Here is a 21,979-nt window from a genome sequence, read left to right on the forward strand (position 1 = left end):
GAACAACAACAACAACCAGACTTCAGACTCTGCTAGCAGCATGTGTTCCACACTCTCTCACTCACCTCGTCGCAGCCCGAAAGGGGGAGGGGAAATTTTATCGATTTTCCTCCCAACCGTGAGCGCGTATCCTTACAATTCGAGAGAGAGAGAGAGGGAATTTTCGTGTTTGCTTGTATTGGTGCAAGGGAAAATTCAGCACGTCGAGGCACAGGAAGCGAAAAAAAAACTTGCCCAAGTTCTTGTATTAGCGCTGGTGTGTGCGGTGGTCGTCGCATTTGGGCTTCTCGGGACGGACATTTTCCAAGGCAGTTTTCCAGGTGAAATTCCGGACGGAATCGCGCGGATCGTTACGGTTTTTTGGGGAATTCGTGGATCGGTTCCACTGCCCGTGGAAGGAACCTCGGAACAGTTGTGCGGATCGTGAAGAATCGGTGTTTTGCTCGGGCGAGAGCTTGGTGGAAAGTCTAGTGTGGTGAAATAGCGGAAAGGATTTTCCGGATTTCTGGCACGGATTGTGAACGGCCTGCGGCCGTGTAAATCTGCAGATCTTGGACTCTGGATTACCGGATTGCTGCAGATTTGAGAAAAGTAAGCCGATCTTTGTGGATATCTATGTGATGAACCTCATTGTCAAAAATTGGGTCGGAGCAGGTAGGACCAGAATCGGCCGAAAAAGGGCGCAGCTTGTCCTCATTTTGGAGTTCTTCGATCAATCCGGGGAAAATGACCTCCAGATCAACTCAATGGAATCTCGTAACCCTCGAGGATCATAATCAGAAGCAAATCTTCACCTCTCAAAACATTTTCAGTGAAAAAATCCACAATTTCCACCAATTTTCCGACGGTCGAGAGAAAACAAATATGGCCGCCATTTGGCAGGTTCTCGTGCACCGAAAATTCCGATAAAGTCTGCTGTGGAGCAGGCTCCACAGGGGGAGAAAACGGGGTGGTCTGAGTGGGGGTTAGCCCCCATCGTCGTCTGTGTGTTGGTGGTGGTGAGGAGCAGTCCGTGATAGTACAAACACTTTGCAGAAAAAAAGGCAAAAAAGAAGCAGGAAAAGAGTCGTTTTCTTCACCGCGCGGAGACTTGCTTGCTTGCAAGCAAGAACGGGGTGGTTTTGTGCCACCCACTCGACCTCCCCCCTCTGACGAAAGCTGCTGGAAAAGTGCACTCTTTTTTTCCTGACAAAAAGGGCTCGCGTGCACGCTGCAAATCATCGTGACGATTTGAACCTTTCTAATAATGAAACCCCCCCTCTTTTTAAATTTTTTTTTCGCTTTCATTGTCATCCCCTAATGTTGGGTGGTGGAACGCGTGTGCACTTCACGTGCGAGCACTGCAATTGGAATTGCACCACGCTCCAGTTAATGAAGAGTGACCACCGCTGACCCCTTTCTTTTCCCTTTCTCGTTAAAAAATGCGCACTTCAAAACAAGGGAAAAGTGAAAATATGTTGATTGGGTACCGGTTTCTGAACTGGAAAAACAAGTGTTCTGGATTTTAAACTAGGGAGTTTTTAACCCTTTTCCAGCAAGAGAATGTGAGTGAAAAGAGAAGTGGTGCGTGTCTTAAGAGGCAGTATTTGTAAATATTGCTCGGTTTGTTCTAGAGGTCGTATCGAGGTGCTCCGATTTGGATGAAACTTTCAGCGTTTGTTTGTCTATACATGAGATGAACTCATGCCAAATATGAGCCCTCTACGACAAAGGGAAGTGGGGTAAAACGGGCTTTGAAGTTTAAGGTCCAAAAAACCTAAAAAATCTTAAAATTGCTCGCATTTCCGTAAAACTTCATCAATTCCAACTCTCTTAGATGCATTCAAAAGGTCTTTTGAAGCATTTCAAAATGTGCCATAGTCATCCAGGATCGGTTTGACTTTTTCTCTTAGCTTTTGCAAATTACTGTCAAAAATGGATTTATTTAAAACCTTAATATCTTTTTGCAACAGCCTCCAACACCCATACTCCCATAGGTCAAAAGATATGTAATTACATGGACTATAAGCCTACGGTGTTAACTTTTTGGCCAATCGCAGTTTTTCTCATAGTTTTTCGATTTTTCTAGAACAAACATTTTACAACGTTAGTTTTTGCCCTGTAGGCCGCCATAGCGGCACTTTTTGGTCTCAATTTTGTCATATTCGGAATCCTCGGACAATTTCACGTAAGTTAGAAGTATTGGAGTTGTAAATTTGATTTAAAAAATAATTAAATAAAACATTTTTGAAAAAAGAAATAGATCTTATTTACCCTGTGATCAATACGTCAAATGCTGTATCAAGTAGGCGAAAAACTGTTTTACCCCTAATTCAACAAATTGTTAAAAAATATTTTAATTCATTCTAAACGGCAATTTTTCCAATCAAATTTCCAACTCCAATCCTTCTAACTTACGTGAAATTGTCCGAGGATTCCGAATATGACAAAATTGAGACCAAAAATTGCCACTATGGCGGCCTACAGAGCAAAAACTAACGTTGTAAAATGTTTGTTCTAGAAAAATCGAAAAACTATGAGAAAAACTGCGATTGGCCAAAAAGTTAACACCGCAGGCTTATAGTCCATGTAATTACATATCTTTTGACCTATGGGAGTATGGGTGTTGGAGGCTGTTGCAAAAAGATATTAAGGTTTTAAAAAAATCCATTTTTGACAGTAATTTGCAAAAGCTAAGAGAAAAAGTCGAACCAATCCTGGATGTCTATGGCACATTTTAAAGTGCTTCAAAAGACCTTTCGAATGCACCTAAGAGAGTTGGAATTGATGAAGTTTTACGGAAATGCGAGCAATTTTAAGATTTTTTAGATTTTTTGGACCTCAAACTTCAAAGCCCGTTTTACCCCACTTCCCTTTGTCGTAGAGGGCTCATATTTGGCATGAGTTCATCTCATGTATAGACAAACAAACGCTGAAAGTTTCATCCAAATCGGAGCACCTCGATACGACCTGTTACACATTGGTGAAAAACTCGCTCTTAATGAGGAGTAGATAAGGTTGTTCGAATGTTCGACTCATTAGTTGTTTTAACAGAAAATGATCCACTAAAACAGTTTTAATTTTTGGAGTGATTATTTTTTAAATACAGCCAATGCAATTTTTTTCAACAGAAAAATAAATATTAAAATGTCTTTTTTGCCAAACTGCCTTTTTTCATCGCCAAATAAAAGTACGTTTCAGTATCCATTTGAGTGCTGAATGTTCAATTTTCAGCATTTGTAACGAAAAGCTAATTACTTTGATACTGTTTTGGAGTGTTATACTTATTTTGACGGCAAATGACATTCAACCGGGAAAAAAAGTTTCACTGTTTCGAAGTGGCAAAAAACTGTATTCAGATCATTGCAAATTTGGATTTTTCAGTACTGGTTTTTAATATCCAACTCAAGCTGCATCAATTACTTTTTAGATACATTAGATGTCTGCAAAAATATCCTAAATATATTTTCAACACTCATTAGTCTTTGATGCAGTCAGGTTCTGAAGCTTGCTTTGAAAAGTTTAAACATGTTCTTATGTGAGACAATTTTTTTAAATCTTTCTGTAAAACTGTCACAAAAATTTAATTCAAAATGTTTTAATAAGATATCAAACATGCTAAAAATGTTTTCAAAATGGATTTAAGGTGATTCGATTCCTATTTCATTGAATTTTAGTTTGTTTGTTCTGAATTTTAAATTTAGTTTATTTGATTTTTTAAGTTAAAGAACAATTAGCTTAAAGTTTCAATGAAACAAATATTTAAAAAATAGCTTATTCTTTAGAACTTCCTATGCCAACAATATTGTGGCTTTTGATAATATTCGTAAACAAAAACCTAATTATATTTTATGTATAAAACCGGTTCAATTGAATTTTTTACTCAAAAAAAATGCAGTAAATTTATACTGAAATAGCTTTTCCATTTTTCGTTTCAAATATTTCTAATAAATTATAGGGCAACTACTTTTTAACAGTTACCGTGAACCATGGTGACATAATTAGAATTTCAACTTATTTTTGAAATATTATTCAAACAGCAAGATTTGTCTCATGATTAATATTGAAAATTTACTTAGCTAAGTCACTTAATAAAAGTTTTAATTAAGATTTATATTCCTAAAACCAGGATAACTTTGATAGTCATTGAATTTCTTACAAATGTCAGCCTTAAAGTGGGCAAATTGAATTTATTACATCAAACTGACTATTAGTAAGGTTTCATTCAATGTATAATTTTCAAAATTCCAATCAAATGTTTGTTTAACTTAGTCCAGCAACTATTAATAAACTTTGAATAAATTTGAAGTTATGTTAACAAAAATTTTCTTAGTTTTTTTTTTTTAATTCATAAACAATTTTTACGTTACTTTACGTTTTCTTTAATTTAACTTTTTTTCCGCTGAATTTAAATAACCAGAGGTTCAATATTCAATATCTCTGGCAATTTTATTGAAAATTTTCAAATGGACTCTACTAAGAAAAAAGAGAATTTTTCAGTTAAAATTAAACTTATTTGATTGTGAAAAAAGATAAACAGTTGAATAATTATTAGTCGATGATAATTTTATAACATTGTATTTTGTAATCGGCATGTATCAGCATTAATTTGGCTTATTAGGGAAAATTGTTAAAATTTAAGTTCCACAAAGCGCTTCAAATATATTCTTTGTAATTTTAAGTTTTTTTCAAATAGTTTCGAATTTGAGACATGAAAATAAAAAAAAAACTGTGTCGTATTTACAGCATACAAATTAAACTTTGCTTTCATTGTGCTTAAGACTTGCACGTTTAAAATCATTCACACAGTAAACGAAGGTTTGCTGAATCAAATCTTTATGTTCTTTATTATTGTTTAAATAAAAACATTTTAATGTTTATGAAATGTTAAGTTTTTTTTACGGATAAAATAGTTCTGAGTGTTTTGCTTTGTTAATTCAAATTTTCACAGGTTTTCACAATCTTTACAAAGCGTTTTGTAAGAAATTCGAAAAGAACAATTCCGGAGTTTGTTTAAAGGATTTTTTTTTTAAACTGCCTTGAGCCAGGGTTATTAAAAAAAAACAAAATATGAAAATTATGTTTATTGGACCTTTTCGAGAAAATCTCAAAAATTATGAATAATCAACTTAACCGAGGTCATCCCAGAAAAGTATTTAATTTATTTTTTTCAAATCAAACTGACAGTTTAACAAATATATCTTATTAGCAAAAGCTTTGGCCAAATCAAAAGAGCAATTAAACTTACAAAATTGTAATTGTCCCCATTAAAAATCTGATCCGTAATATAAAGAAAAAAAAAACAAATCAACCAGACCAGTTCAAAATTCGCGAAGAAGGTTGACAATCCGTACGGCGAGGAAAAAATCTGAGATTCAAAAAAAGTGTCCATGTGGTTTATGGATGGTCCCGTACCTATCTTTTCTGAATAGTCCTCATCAATATCTACAACTTTGTCCCAGACACCAAATCTATCAGAATGTTCTTTCAAAAGTTACAGATTTTCGAATGTTTACGTACTATTTTTGTATGAACTGCTGCTAAAATTGTTTGGAGACTTGTATAGATGAACCAGTGTCACAAAATGGCTTTTTTGGTCAAATTAAAAAAAATACAAAATATAAAAATTGTCGAAATCAGTCCATTTCCAATATCATATCTATTTTATAAAAAAATATTTCAATATTATATAAATCTAAACAATTCCTACACACTTGATGAGTGATTACCAACCAACTGCAATGAAATTAAATAATTAAACATTCATAGTTCCGACTGCCATTTGACATCCTCGTGCCCATTATTTGGTAATCAAATATGGATTAATTATCAAAACACACACACGATCATAATCATCACGCTGCCATATTGAAAACCAATTCAAATTAGTATTCAACTGGGCTGAGCTGCTGCTTGCAAGATTTCCCAATGAATGTAACACATGCTTCTCAACTGTGGTGCTGAAACTGCTCCTGATGCTGATAAGCCTCGTTTCGTCCTACCTTACCCCTCAACCAACACAAACCGGTGAAATGCTACCAGTCTGGGTGGGGGGATTGGAAATTCAGGTACATCCTGGAAATATGCTCCGGCTTATGGCAGGATTTCCAGCCCCCACACACAGTCTCATTAGCATGCACTGGCGCACAATTCTGACAATTAGGGGAGCTGCAATATGTATAATAAACATATCAGACACCCCCCCCCCCCCCTACGCTCCAGTTTCACCTGCTTTCCTGTCGCAACGAGCTTTTGAATTTCAATCGTTTTGTCACACTCTTCCTGTAACATTCAATTTTTAAACATTTACGCAGGATGTTTGAGGTGAGGGTGGGTGGGAGCACAGTGGGTTTGAATGATTTTTTGGTCAATATTAAAACAATTTTGATAAAAATGATTGATGCTTCTTGTATGAAAATTTAAAATATTTAAGCTTTCCAAAGAATTTCAACCGATTGTGAAATGGCGGGAAACCCCCAGACAACACGATCACTTACACCAACACAAACATGTGATGTAACGTTTTTTTTTTCTCTCTCTCTGCCCCACCCCCACCCACCTCGTCAACATTATTACCCTCATTGGGGGGTTGAACGATGCGAAACAAACGCGCCATGAATATTTGATACCATCCCCCCTCCCCCAACCCCTTCTTTTTTTCGCAGTTGACGCGGTTGACGGCGGCGAGTCAGAATAGAGTCGTTCTCGTCGCGTCGCGGCGTTCCTCCGCAGTAATACACCGAAACCAGGGTTATCACCCGGGGAAAATGGGGTGGTGATTTAGTGGAATGTGTGCGACGGCGGCCAAAACTAAATGGGGAGTAGCAAAAAAAAAAAGTAGCACTCGTGTCCTGATGGTTAACGAGCAAAATGATGAATGGGAAGTGGTTTTTTTTATGAGGTCGAGAATGGGGCGGGGGAAGTAGGAAGTGTTCCGCAGGACGAAACAAAAGCCAGGAACCAGGGTTTTGTACAATTTTGTAAAGGATTTCAGGGAAAGGGATACTGAAGTGAAATCAGGTCCCCCCTCAGGGGGATCAACAGTGAAAAACTATTCAATTTGGTTGGGGTGGAAAAGCTTTGACTTTTGACATTTTCATACCAGGGACTCCTGGGAACGAACTATGAGCGGATGAATGAATGGAAAATCTATTCAAAGGTTCGTGCAAGTACCTACAAGGTTGTGAAACTGTGGTGTTTGATAATCAGGTGAAGTGTAAACTGGAACAAATTCATGAAACAAAAGTTCTGATTTATAGCTGTGCGAATTTGTTCTTGGATGAAAACTTGGATTTAGATGACGTTGACTGAAATAAAATTGCAGCAGTTTATTCGGATTTTATTTCTACTCTACAGAAAAAGCAATAATTTCTGTAAAAATAAAGTACAGTTTTTTTCTCAGTAAACAAAATTGATTAAAAATGTATTTAACTAAACCATCTAAACAACAGGGCAGCAAATGACCGGAAGGTTAAAGCTGCCGGAAATAAACTAACTTACAATAACAACATCTAAACAACAAGTGATCTTAAATCAATAGACTTTTACCTAAACAAAAATTGCTTTCATAATTGATATTAGCTACATTAAAAGTAGTAAAACAAATTTACTGGACCCCTTCAATGATAAAGTCTATTTTGTCAAATTTCAATAAATCCAAAAATAATTGATTTCAACTCGCCACGAAAAGTTTGCATGAACCTTAGAAAATTATTTCTAAATATTAAAAAATATACTTTTTACTTGATTTTTTAAAAGAATGAGTTGCACTCTTTTTCTTTTCAAGCCTAAAATCACGTAACTATTTGTAAGGGAAAACTTGTTTGCAGTGCATTTTTGTATTATTTTTTTATTCGGATGAAACTTTGTCCATCGTTTTCTTAGATCCAAATGAGCCATTTCACAGTTGTACTTGATAAGGGTTATCTTTTGAAGTTATTGACATACAGGGTGACGACCTTCCAGGGTGTCAACCAAAAACTAACTTTGTTGGATGACGTTGTAGGGCTTTGGTGTCTTCGGCAAAGTTGTAGAAGAGAAAATTTCATGAAAGTTTGTCGAAGGCGCCAAATTTGTAGCTCTTAATCTACTCTAGATATACGCCATTTTTGCAAAAATGGTCCAAAAAAGCACGTTTTTGGTGATAACTCAAAATGTTAGCATTTTTGCGGTCTACTATGTTCCGAAGAGTTGTTTATGACATAAAATTACACATCTTTGCCGAAGACAGGAAAATGTTTTGAGCCTTTATTGAGGAGTTATAACCATTTTTAGGTGATTTTGAGCCTATTTTCAAGTTGCTATGTTTTCAAAATGGCGCATTTTGGCGCAAAACTGAACAATGCACCTGAAAGTACTCACTTTCAACTACATTTCCTGAAAATATCTCCGTGTCTATCGGTGTATATTTTTAGATAACTCAATTTGAATTTGACGGTTTTTAATCAATTTATTTAAAATTTTTAAGCGAAATCTTATTGAAAACGTGGTAATAATCGGTAAAATGAAGGGTAAATTGATCGAATTGTATGAAAAATACTTTGTCTATGAAAAAATACGACAACCTTTCTGAATTGACCAAGCATAAAAGAAAATAATCAATTTCAAATAAAACAAATTACTTAAAATTTTAATTTGCATTAATTTTATGCTAAATATGTTTTTATTCAGAATTTTGAATTCTATGTCATAATTACAGCATAAATAACGTATTTTCAATAAAAATCTATCAATTTACCCTTCATTTTACCGATTATTACCACGTTTTCAATAGGATTCCACTTAAAAATTTTAAATAAATTGATTAAAAACCGTCAAATTCAAATTGAGTTATCTAAAAATAGAAACCGATAGACACTTTCAGATATTTTCAGGAAATGTAGTTGAAAGTGAGTACTTTCAGGTGCATTGTTCGGTTTTGCGCCAAAATGAGCCATTTTGAAAACATAGCAACTTGAAAATAGGCTCAAAATCACCTAAAAATGTTTATAACTCCTCAATAAAGGCTCAAAACATGTTGCTGTCTTCGGCATAGATGTGTAATTTTATGTCATAAACAACTCTTCGGAACATAGTAGGCCGCGAAAATTCTAACATTTTGAGTTATCACCAAAAAAGTGCTTTTTTGGACCATTTTTGCAAAAATGGCGTATATCTAGAGTAGATAAAGAGCTACAAATTTGGCGCCTTCGAAAAACTTTCAAGAAATTTTCTCTTCTACAACTTTGCCGAAGACACCAAAGCCCTACAACGTCATCCAACAAAGTTAGTTTTTGGTTGACACCCTGGAAGGTCGTCACCCTGTATGTCAATAACTTCAAAAGATAGCCACAACAACTCTTTCAAAGACACCATTTCACTAGGACGTCAAATAAAGGAGTTATCAATTTATTCCACTTAATTTTGCCATTCCGAACACTGTGCATTTTTGCATCATTAGTTTCTCCATAAAAGTTTGGGGGCTGTTAATAGAAAAGTGCTAAGCAACTTTCGAAAAATTTTATCTTATATTTGTTACCTCTGATATGAAGATTGAAACATTGAAACATTGTAGAGGTTAAATGTATTTTTATAAACTTCATCATCCCGGTACGAGAATCGAACTCACGACCTCTGGATTGGAAATCCAGCACGCCGTTAGTCCCAGTGCCGGTCAGTATTCCCAGTGAGCAGATATACTCTTTGAAGGGATCTGACTTTGCCGAGCCAGAAAGTATATGTAAACATCACAAATAAAATAAAATCAAAAACATAAATTTTCTTCTCAATCAACTTCAAATTACATCTAAAATTTCACCACGTTGAACATGATTAACCTCCCTTCATTTCACAAATAGACCTCAAACTTCTACGGTTTTGGTAGTTTCCTCCGCTCAGTCAATTGACAATCTGTACCGCCACAAGAACCTAGCGGTTGAGTGGTTTTCGAACCGTGTTGTCTCGTCTTCCTCCTCCTCGCCCGCCCCAAAAACCCCATCCATTAATCGTAATTTAGTCGCTCACATCCATCCAGCTCTGAGGCGGTTGCGGGACCGGGGCCTCCTAAGCTAGTAGATTACTGTCGTACGATAGAGCAGCAAACCTCAACCATTCGAGTGGAACCCGGCGTGAATCTTCAAAGCACAAAAAAAATGACGAAGACTAAAATTGAGCATCAGGTGCAACGGAGAGTTGCGCTGGTTGTTGACGTTCTGCCTGGTCGTTGTCGCAGCTACCTCCATCCCTAGCCAATCATGATGGATTGGTTGATGGCTGCAGGGCCAAAGTGGAACAGCAAGTGAAATCCTTTTCCTTCGTTCGTCATCAGGACTAGGTATAGGCGAAGCGACTAAGCCCGTGCTCTCTGCTACAGGCAAATTGATAACAGATCCTCGGTCGTGAGCTTTTACCGGAGAAGGTAAACACTTGACGTTCGCTTCGGATGGTGATTTGTGTGTGGGACTAGGATTGTTTGCATGATGTTTCAGCGAGATATATATATAGAGAGAGAGAGAGAGAGCGAGGTTGTTGTTGTTTTTCCTTCCAAGGATAATTGACTCGGAAAATGAAGGAAAGTGTGATCGATGTGCGCCACCGTCGCTAGAAGTTGAAGTTGAAGTCGCAAAGATTATTATCTCCTGGAAGAGGGCACATGATGTATTTGCGGATTTTAAGTAAGAGTGATTGATTCCACAGGTTGTCCTCTCGATAAATCTCGCTGCCTCGAGTGCTCTTCAAAATCCGAGCATGATTACCCAACCAAAACACCCTTCAATTTGCTTACCCAATCTCTCCTAATAGCTCGAAGAATGAGTTCACCCAGATATCTATTACTAAAGACCCTCATTGTCCAGATCTCGGAGCAATATTGTTTCACCAAACACATCCCACAGCCCCTTTTATGTCCGAAACTGGGCGCGCGATGACTAGATATAATTTTGATCTCATCAATCCAGCTCGCGTCGTCATCCAGCCAGGTCCAATCGGCCACGGTGAGACAGCAGTTTTGTACGTTGAAACCTAATCCCGCACCGAAAATTCATTATTCACAGCCGGAATGGGTCCGGCCTGCGATTGGTGGTTTCCAGCCGGGCAAATCGCGCGAAAATTTAGTAATCTACCCCCCTTCCAAACCTCCTTCCCACGTAATACTCAGGTAGAAAACAAAAATGATTCACGCGGATTGCAAGTTTCGGCCCGAAAATCAGATTGGACCGTCGAGCAGCTTATAGTATAGGGAGCTGCTGAAAAATTCTACAGCGCACGCACTTAGTCATGCAAGATTCGATCTAGCCGGCAGCAGTAAACAGCTTACGATGAGAGAGAGCTTCCAAATGTGGTGAGGAAATTGAAAATTTCCAAATTCTTTGGTGGACCGTGAAGTAGTCATATTTGGCTATAGTCAGAAATTGTTTTAAACAAATGTAACAGAATTTTGGTAAAAAAAAATCTTATTTCAAATAATCATCTTTTCGGTAAACTTAACGAGGTAGGCTTGGCCGTTTAAAAAAATTAAAATAAACTTTCCAGAAAGATTGTCAGTAAAAGGTTGAGTTGAGTTGAGTTGAGTTGAGTTGAGTTGAGTTGAGTTGAGTTGAGTTGAGTTGAGTTGAGTTGAGTTGAGTTGAGTTGAGTTGAGTTGAGTTGAGTTGAGTTGAGTTGAATTGAGTTGAGTTGAGTTGAGTTACCCAATTTGAAAAATATGTTCAAATTTGATAAGTTTGACCAAATTTGATAAATTTGATAACATATGATAAATTTGACCAAATTTGAATTTTTTTTATCAAAATTGATAAATTTTACCAAATTTGATAAATTTTACCAAATTTGATAAATTTTACCAAATTTGATAAATTTTACCAAATTTGATGACTTTGACCATTTTTTTTAATTTATACAAATTTGATACTTTTTTCCTAATTCAATAAGTTTGATCAAACTTGAAAATTTTGACTAAATTGGACCGAATTTGATAAATTGGACCGAATTTGATAAATTTGGCCAAATCTTATAAATTTTACCACATTTGATAAATTTGATGCAATTTAATAAATTTTACCAAATTTGAAAAAAATGATAAAATTTTATATATTTTATATGTGATAAATTTTTAAACAATTTGATAATTTTTACAAAATTGATATTTTTTTGAAATTGAAAAAAAGTTGAGTTGAGTTGAATTGAGTTGAGTTGAGTTGAGTTGAGTTGAGTTACCCAATTTGATAAATATGTTCAAATTTGATAATTTTGCTCATATTTAATAATTTTGACAAAATTTGAAGTTTTTTGCCAAATTGGAAAAGTTGGACATATTGGAAAAATTCGACCAAATTTGACCTAATTTGACTAAATTTGACCAAATTTGACCAAATTTGACCAGATTTTATAAATTTGACAGAATTTCACTAAATTTAATAAACTTGAATAAATTTAATAAATTTTAACTAAATTCTATAAATTTGACTAAATTTGATAAATTTGACCATATTCGACCACATTTAATAAATTTTACCAAATTTGATAAATTATACCAAATTTGACGAAATTTTACCAAATTTTACCAAACTTTAGCATATTTGATAAATTCGTTAAAAGTTGATAAATATGATTTGATAAATTTGATTTTAATTTGACAAATTTGTTTATTTACCAAATTTGATAAGTTAAATAAAATGTAAATTTAACCCATTGTGATTATTTTAACTAAATTAGAAACTGATCAAATTTTATAAATTTGTTAGATTTGACTAAATTTTATAAATTTGATCAAATTTGATTTTTTTAAAAATAAAATTTGATAGATTTGACCATATTTGATAAACTCGATCAAATTTGATAAATTTTACCAAATTTGATAAGCTATACCAAATTTAACGAAATTTGATCAAATTTGATCAAATTTGATAAGATTTGATAAATTTAGCTAAATTTTATTAAATTTGATAAATTTGACTAAAATTAAAACATTTTAACTTGATTTTATAAATTTGACTAAATTTGATAAATTTGACCATATTTTATAAATTCGACCACATTTGATAAATTTTACCAAATTTGATAAATTATACCAAATTTGACCAAACTTTACCATATTTCATAAATTAGTAAAATGTTGATAAATATGATTTGATAAATTTGATTTTAATTTGACAAGTTTTTAAAAAAATCAGAATTTAACCATATTTGATAAGTAAAGAAAATTGTAAATTTAACCCATTGTGATAAATTACTGATCAAATTTGACAAATTTGTTAGATTTGATCAAATTTCATAATTTTGACCAAATTTAATAAAATTTGACCAAATTTAATAAATTTGACAAATTCGAAAATTTGGACTTTAGAATAATTCAAAGCTCCTTACAATCACGGTCCAAATCTCCCAACCTTCACCCAAACTTCAGCCGGAGAAAAACCACAGTTATTCCGTTCTCGCGCGCGAATCGGACGAGATTAACTAATTTTCATATCCGATGAGCAGCCGCAGCCAGAAAACGTGGGAAAAGTTTCACCCCCTCCGCACACGTATAATCAGCGGCCCAGACCACAGCTCGCCGTGAATCAATTATTCACGGTCACGGGAGGCCGGGAAGAAGGGAACCGAGCGAGTTCAAGTTCTCCGTGTGCACGCGCCGAATGAAATGGACACGTTTCTCGCGCGAGATGGATCTCGCGGGAGTCGTTGACGTAATTGGCAGGAACAACAATAGGCCCGCTTTCTGCGGTGGAATGTGTGGCGTCTACGGAGGTGGTCTATGGGTGCACCGTGAGGGGTCAGATCTTGACCGGCCTGTTGGGTTATGTGATGAATTGATAATTTTGGAGTTGGGCCGAGATGAGATTCCGGATAAGGTCCGGACCACGTGTGGTGAATACCGGAATAGCTTTGAAGTATTGCTTGGAGCTGATCTTGGTCCAAGATCTTCGCGTCAATCTGAGCTGCGATGGAATGCTGAAGATTGACGATTGAATTTGAATCTTTCCAATGAAAACCGGACGCATTGATATTAATTTTTCTTTAGTATTGAATATAGTTGATATCACATATGAAGATTTTTATATGGAGGACTATTATATTGTTATTTGATTTGTATGAAGCAACTGTAAGTCTTTAAGTAACTTTCATTAAATGATTTTTGTAGGTTTTAGCACGAGGAACAACTTTGTAGAATACTCCAAGTCGATCCGAGGTGATCCGACAAAGTTAGATGCGACTCTAACCCAACGACTTACCACATATTGCTCCAAGGAAAAAAACCCAAGTGATTTAACAGCGAAGTACCGCTGAGTACGAGCATTATGCAAAGTAGTCACCACTCTGCTAAAATGCTACCACCAATTTAATCTCTCAGGTCATCGAGGAGCCAAAAGCCCAACCAAGCCACAGTCAACCCGCTCGTGGCGGCAAGATTTTATGTTAATTTTTACGATCCTCGGAAATTTTCTGCCCCCGGTAGAGAGGCGCATAATAAGTTTGCTATTTATACGTCATAAAGGCATAAAGTAATTGGGTTCTCTGCGCGCTACGACGATTTCCTGAGAATTTTTTGCATCCAATGTCCGCACCGCAAGGCAGGTTCTCGGACAAGCCTGAAGGGAAGCGGGTACGGAGAGGTTATTTAGGGTTCAACTTGCTCGTCGCACAACACAAACAACTACTCCACTTGGAGACCGAGGCTTTTAATTGCTGCGTTTCTCGGGGTAATATGTGTTTTTTTTGGCTTTTAAACTTGTTTTACGGAATGTCCGTCCCGATCATAACTTGCGATTATCGGGTAGGCATGTTGTGACAAAGTTCGGATCGGACTTCTAACTCGAGGGTTTTCGAAGAGATTAATGCAGGTTCATTTGTAACTGAAAGTTTCGGACCAGATACATTCCGGCTCCGTTCTTCCAGGAATTCTGGAACCGGTTAAGCACCATCACCCACCACGGTAGATAGAGCCAATGCAGAGCGAAAAAAAGATGAAAGGTCGAATAGCTGTAATGCACTTGCCGTGACCATAGCTTGGCAGCCTGTGGTGCTGGTGGATGCTGGGAACTCGTGAACTCTTACCTCATTTTATCATTCCACCGCATGGGGGGAGGACTTTGTCTGACGGGGTTCTGGGGAAGGTTGCTGGATATCTTTCCAGCCACGAGCTGTGGGAAGTAATGCACTTCAATTTATTTGAGTCTATCTAGAGTGGAGCCGGTCATGGATATTCTGCTCAAGACTTTGAAGTCTTGAAAAGAAATCGTAAAATGATCTTCAAAATAAGATTTATATATGGAGAGCAACTATTTTGATCCGAGTTATAAACAGAATCTTTAAAGATTTTCAACGTCATTTTTTCAGAACTTTTTCATAGTTTGCTTCAAGGAGAACAACTTTGTAGAATATTTGAACTCATTCTAGATTGATCTTAATAAGTCACAGCAGCAATACATTCAACAATTTGGTAATATTCTATTTCAATGATTAATCGATCGGTAGAAGATCTGGTAGATAGTCTTATAACATTTCATCAGTCACTTCAAAGGAAACCACAACTTCCAACTAATCGCGAAACCGCGTACTTCCAGCACCAAATCCAAGTCCAAACCTCCCCGGTAACCGGCTGACATTTAGAATCCCCAACCACAACAACACGCCCAAGCTCATCTCCAATTACCAATTACCGGTGGTGGAGACCTGATTCAACTCTCCAACACCCGCAACCTTTACTTTGGCAGATCACAAGAAGTAAAACATTCCAGGTCACGACGATCCGGGCCGGGTTCGCTCATTTCTTTGTCTACCCAAGCCACAAACCTGCTCGGAACCTTTCCCCAAGAAATAAACAATTTTAAGTGGAATTTAAGTGCAACCTCAACTTCACACAACAACAGCGACGACGACGAACCTCAAAATGAGATCGCGTTCCCGCGGCCCAAAGGCCGCGGAGAAGTGCTGCTCTGCGAGCACGATTTCCGTGCTATCACGCGGTTACCCCAACCGCCTAATCTTCGAAAGCCGATGCCCCGTGAAATTGCTGCTTCGACGGAGTCTCAGGTTCAAGTTCTTGAGGAATCTCCTGGGCGGGAGGGCAAGAAGTGGGTTAGTGCAACATAATTTCATTAAAATTAAAACAAACACAGAGCAAAGAGCGAAACTGCTTGAAAGAGGAGGTCGTTTTCCGCGTGGTTAAGGTACAAGGTAACGAGAAAAATCAACCTGACACCTTTGTTGGGTGAAGTGAAGGTGGATGGAATGGTTACAAACGATGATGAGAGAGAGGAATGTGTATGGCAGATGATGGTAAGACAGAGGAACCTGGAAGCAATCATCCAGGGAATGTGCTAGTTGGGGCCTGTGAGAGTATTTACAGGGTACCAAATACCTACAATATTTTAGTTTCCAATGTTGAGAGCCAGACTTTCTATGAAGCCAAATGAATGTCTTTTTCTGTTAATAATAAAAGAATTTAAAAAATGTTTTTTTAATACAAATTTACCATTACACACTGAATATTCAACATGTTTACCGAGGTTATTAAAAATTGGATGATCCTAAGTTTATTCCAATTTTATTTAAAAGAGTTTAAACTTCTTAAGAGTGTTTCAACATATTTTAGGATGTCATCGCAATCATTTTTTTTCTATTTTTGCAGAAGAAATTTATGAAAAAAAAAACTATTATAATTACTATTTTTAAAGTTATCCAATTTATGGGAAGAACTAAATATTTCTGCAAAAAAACTTATTATTAAAAAATATATTTTCTTTTGTTTGCTAAAAGGGTATTAAGTAATCTTGAATTTCTCATGGAATTCGATGATAACAATAAAACTTTTTGAAAACAATCTAGATTTTCATAAAAGTTATTTTTTTTTTTTGAAAAAGTATATAAATTGTTATCTTCAATACGAGTTTAAAATGTTTGAGAATTCTTACTGGAGAATCATATAAATTTTTATATTATTCAAAATGTTTACCAAAATAAGTATTTTAAAAGATTTTTATTTCATGATAAATTCATATTTATTTCATGACAAGTAGTATATTTACAAAAAAGAACGTTTTTTTTCTACAAATAAACATAATTAAAAAAAATTTAAAATGTCGACATTTGAAATATGAGTTTCACAAAAGGTTTCATGACATTTAAAAGAATTTTAGTTTTAATAAGATTTTTGTCAATAGTTGATTTTTTATGAATACTCCAAATTTTCATAGAAATAGTTTTATTGAAATTTTTTTCAAATTTTGTGGATTTGCAAAATGGATGCCAAATGATCGGGAATTCCATTTGAAGAACAAAATAGATTGAAAAAAAAATACAAAAGAAAATCAAAAATATACTTAAATTGAAACGTTTTCCAATAAAGGTATCAAATAAATTAAAATTTAATAAATAGTTCATGAGCAGCAGCATATTTACAAAAAAATATATTTTTTTTTTCAAGCATACACATATATTTCTTGAAATATTTAATATTTCTTTATTTAAAATAAGAGTTTCACAAAAAGAGAACTGTTTTGTAAACAACAAAATGTCAAAATGATTTTTTTAATATTTAATATTTCGGAAAATAAGTTAGGCCGTTGCAAATATTTTTTGAAGTTTATGTCTCTCGACTCTGACCAAAGTCGAAGGAGGGGGAAGGGGGAACAAGCAAATAAATTTTATTTTTGCGAGAAAATAAGTTTTTGCGATGATAAACGTTGGAATTCCAAAAAAGTTCGAAATATTTTTTAAGCGACCCCAAACAAGCTAAATTTGATTAACCATGTAAAATAGGGCATTTTAGATTATTTTAAGTTGATTAGACTTCAATGGCTTTACCATTGAAATTTTCAAGCTGTTGAAAAAAAAAATGTTTTGGCCGCTGATTTTTCGGACAAATTTTGAAGGGGAGAGGAGAGGGGGGGAAATAAATTTTGAAAAATATTTGCAACGGCCTTTTTCCATTCTGAAAAAAAAAAAAAAAATCTTTAAAATCATAATTTTAATTCGATTATTTTGCTAAAGATTTCATTCTTTCTAAATACTTAAAATTCTGTAAACAAATGTTTTTTGAAAAATATATTCAAATTTTATGTTTTTGCAATACGGGTATTAAGTGAATGGGAATTCTAAATCGATTTGAAAAATAAAATCGATTTTAGAAAAGCTAAATTTGTTTTGCAAAATCACGAGATTATGAAAATACTCAAATTTAATTGTTTTGCAATTTGAGTAACCATAAAAACTTAATTTTTGAAACGTTTTGTGAGCAATAGCAGGTTTTCAAAATATTCAAAAAATGTCAATACACTTTTTTAAATACTAGTTCATAGTTCATAATAAATATGAGTTTCATGTGCAGTAAAATTGCTTATCAAAACAAAATATTAAAAACCAGTTAATTTTTGTTCTTTTTTTTTTGTTTCATAATTTGAAATATTTTCTTTTATTATATGACTAAAATTTGAATATGGGTTCTTCTAGACCAAAAAAATTGCAATTCATCAGAAACAAAATTTCCAAGTCTGATTTGTTACGACAAAATAATTTTGACAATATAAATAAATTTTATAAATTATTCGAAATTTGTCTACAAACGTTTTTCTATCAGAGAAAATGTAAATTCTACATCCAAAGCAAAGACATTCAAATTTTATTAAAAAAAAACATTTTCATTATTTCTCTCAATTAACATTCGTTACATGCAAGTTTATGTCTCAAATGCCAAGATATAAGCTGAGATACTCGTTTTACAAATTTGTCGAGCCCATCAAATTGAACAATGGCCTTTTCTCAAGATACATATTTTCGAAATTAAGATAATAATTTTGCATAATTAGTAGTCAAGTTTGTATGTACAAAACAATAAAATAAAAATAAAATACTACCAGAAAAGGTTAGTAAAATGTAATGCATTCTTGCACCAAATTTCTGGCTAATTGATGTGTTCACTCAAAAATACACATTTTTTGAATATCTAAGTATTCGAAATTATCTCATGGTTCCACTTTACAAACAATCTCTGTATAATGCAAAGAATTTGATGTTTCCAGCATTTCTGCAACAATTATTTATTCATTAGAGAGATATTCCGGGAAAACCAACTCAAAAATGCTCTTTGATCTGCATATCCTGATTAAAGGGATTTAAGTCTCATCCTCCCCCCGAAAATCTTCTCTCTCGCAAAACCCATAATTACCAAACGGTGCCGAGTCCATCCTTCAACGACTCTCGCCCATAAACGTCCAATCGAGCAGCTCATTTTCAATCATGGGCTATAAATTAACACCCTTTTGTGGCGGACGGGCCGTTCTCACTCTCGCTGCTGCTCGATTAACCTTAAAACGGTGCTATAATTGAATTTCAGCGAAAAACTCGTTCATCAAAACCCGCAATTATTCCTGGGCGGCTGCTACCTATAATTTCGCCACTCAGGGCAAAATTCCTCGAATCAATTAGCATCTTGCTTGGAGTTGCTCAGCAACTGGTGTGTTTTCTCGTCCCGAACACATAATTTGATTATGAGTTATTAATTAAATCAACTACTATATCGCGCCACCACCTTTCCATCATCATCTGCATTACACCACGGTGCGGGGTCGTAATTGAAGACGCGCTCGAAAAAGGACTCTGTGACCTCCCACGCGTTGGTCTATTCTAGTTATAGCCTCACAATTTGGAAGTCCGCGAGGAGCACTCGACACTTGCTGACGAGCGAGCTCCGCGCTCGTTGTGCTTCAGGAGGGAGGACTACACTGCAGCAACTTACCACTTCCCAGAGTGGTTGAGGATGGGGCGATGGGAGGAAGTTAGGGTGGTTCCTACAAATTTTCTTGACTAGACTTGTGGGTTTTAAACCAACGAATCTTAGATAACAATTTCCTGGAACATTTAAAGCAAAATCGTTTGAACAAAACTGACTGTAACTTTTCACGATGAACTCGGATCGAGTTGCAATATTCGACAAAGTTGTTCCCCAGATCAAAATCTTTAAGAAACATGCATAGATGATTACTTTGTGATGTGATGTGGAGCCAGCCAGACTGATCTATTAATAGGTAGTCCCCCATATAAGAATCTCTTTTTCTATGGGATACATTCAAACTACTTTTCGACGAACGTATTGATCTCGAATTGAGTTGCTATATTCGACAAAGCTGTTTTCCAAGTCAAAACCTATACGAAGCATGCAAAACTGATCACTTTATGATTTATATTAGTACCAAGCAGGCAAGTATGTAAATAGATAGTCCCCCATATAAGAATCTCTCTTTATATGGGATACATTACAACAATTTCTCTCAATCTCTATTTCCACTAAATTTTCAAAACAACTTCACAGCTCAAAAAATCTCATCCAATGAACCACCCTAAACCATCCCACATACATCGCAACCTCCTCAACCCGTTCGAGCACTTTACTTCCTGTCAGTTGTCCTGCCATTCATCGTATACTACTGCGGTGCCCACACCGCAAAAGCCACACTTCTTGCCATTAGGCTACTGCCGAAAGGCTCCCCACCAACTCGTACTTCCTCACTTCAAGAAGACGACGACCACGACGACTTGCTTCATTGATTCGCCACCAGGACAGGTGGAGGTCGTCCGCGGAGAAGCTTGGAGTAGGAGGAGGTTGGACGAATGTTTATTTTTTGGGGTCCTTTTGCCGTTGAGGTTCTGAGTCGCACGGCGTGGTAGTTGTGTAATCCGGCCATATGAAACGATGGGCATGCGCTTTACGAAACTGGGAATTTGTGTTGGTGTGCGGGTAAGACGGCCGCTGTGTTTGTGTTGTTCTTCGCTCCCGGAGGATGCTGTGTGCCGTACCGTATTGTGTCTGAGAGGTGAGGATGAAGGTGAGGGCGTGGTGCGGCGACACAGGATGACAGGACGAATGTGGTTTGACAAATTGTTCGAAAGAGCCCTCGTATGGGCTGGGGTGTAGTACGGGGGAAAAAAGGACCGAATGATGATTTGGTACCGATTCCGTCGAGTGTCTGGAGTCTGGCTGGAGGCTTCCGGTTACGGCTGATGTATTGTGGTGTCATTTCCAATAATGTCTCTGTGTACACACATGGATGAATTGCTTGTCTAACATTTTTCTTTCTTTTTCACGTAAGACTAACATTGGTAGTTCTGGAGTTTGAGTTTTGAACTTGGTGACTCATGGATATAACCTAATGACAAGGTATCACGTATTAGAGGACATTTTATATGGGAGACTCCACTTTTACTATTTGACTTGGTCAGAGTACAGAGTTCCGTTGAAGTAATCGTGGTATGATGGTTTTTATAGGATTTTTCTCGAGGAACAACTTTGTAGAATACCACAACTCAATCCGAATTGATCTGGTGTAGCTACAGCTGGATTTATTCACACGATTTTTTGCGTTTTGCACCAAGGTATTTCCTCTTAAATATTCTTAGATGAACGGTCCATCAACGCAGCTCACGCTGGGTAATTTCCAGACCACTCCATTCGTATCAGCTGCGCATTACTAAAACTGTCTTGTAGCAAGCTCATCCCGCTCATTTTATCTCCCTGCCCAACCACTAGATGCTAGATCCCAGCGGGCACGAGGTCAGACATCATTCCCTTCACCAACCCACTTGATCCCGGTTGATTGATACGAGACGACATGGCCGTTTAAGGCTTGGAGGCCCTGGAAGTGGGGGGTCGTCATGACGAAGAGCGCCCTTTTCCCCGGGAAGGTCACTCAATTGAAGACTTCCTACTACGGCGTCATTCTTTGTTTGCCAACCGCCCGGGTCGTCGTCGTCTAATGATGATCACCGCGATGGCTTTTACGATAGGGCCGACGCGATGTCGTGGCCATGTCCGCGCCAGACTCGACCCGAATGACGGTTTTAATCGCCTTTGCCTTTGAAAGTGAACTGCCGCGGATGAGATGCGACTTGAGAGTGGGGGAGCCAGTACCACCCACTGACATTTGATCTGCTCCGCGATGCTGGCCAGCGGCGCTATTCTGCTTCGCAATTGAGTGAACTGAACCTCTTTGAATGATTATCGATTTCCGACCTGGCGGTTGACTTG

At 36.3% G+C, this 21,979-nt stretch overlaps 1 protein-coding gene across 1 annotated transcript in view; it reads left to right on the forward strand.

The window, feature by feature from the left end:
• The first annotated feature begins 230 nt into the window (after nucleotides 1–230).
• LOC6051324 (neural-cadherin) overlaps nucleotides 231–21,979 on the forward strand; it is a 178,988-nt gene continuing 157,239 nt past the window's right edge. The window contains 1 exon segment of the mRNA XM_038253579.1: nucleotides 231–591. The gene's annotated coding sequence lies outside the window, so the exon portion shown is untranslated.

Source organism: Culex quinquefasciatus, chromosome 2, assembly GCF_015732765.1.
Source record: "Culex quinquefasciatus strain JHB chromosome 2, VPISU_Cqui_1.0_pri_paternal, whole genome shotgun sequence".
In the NCBI taxonomy this organism is placed as follows: domain Eukaryota; kingdom Metazoa; phylum Arthropoda; class Insecta; order Diptera; family Culicidae; genus Culex; species Culex quinquefasciatus.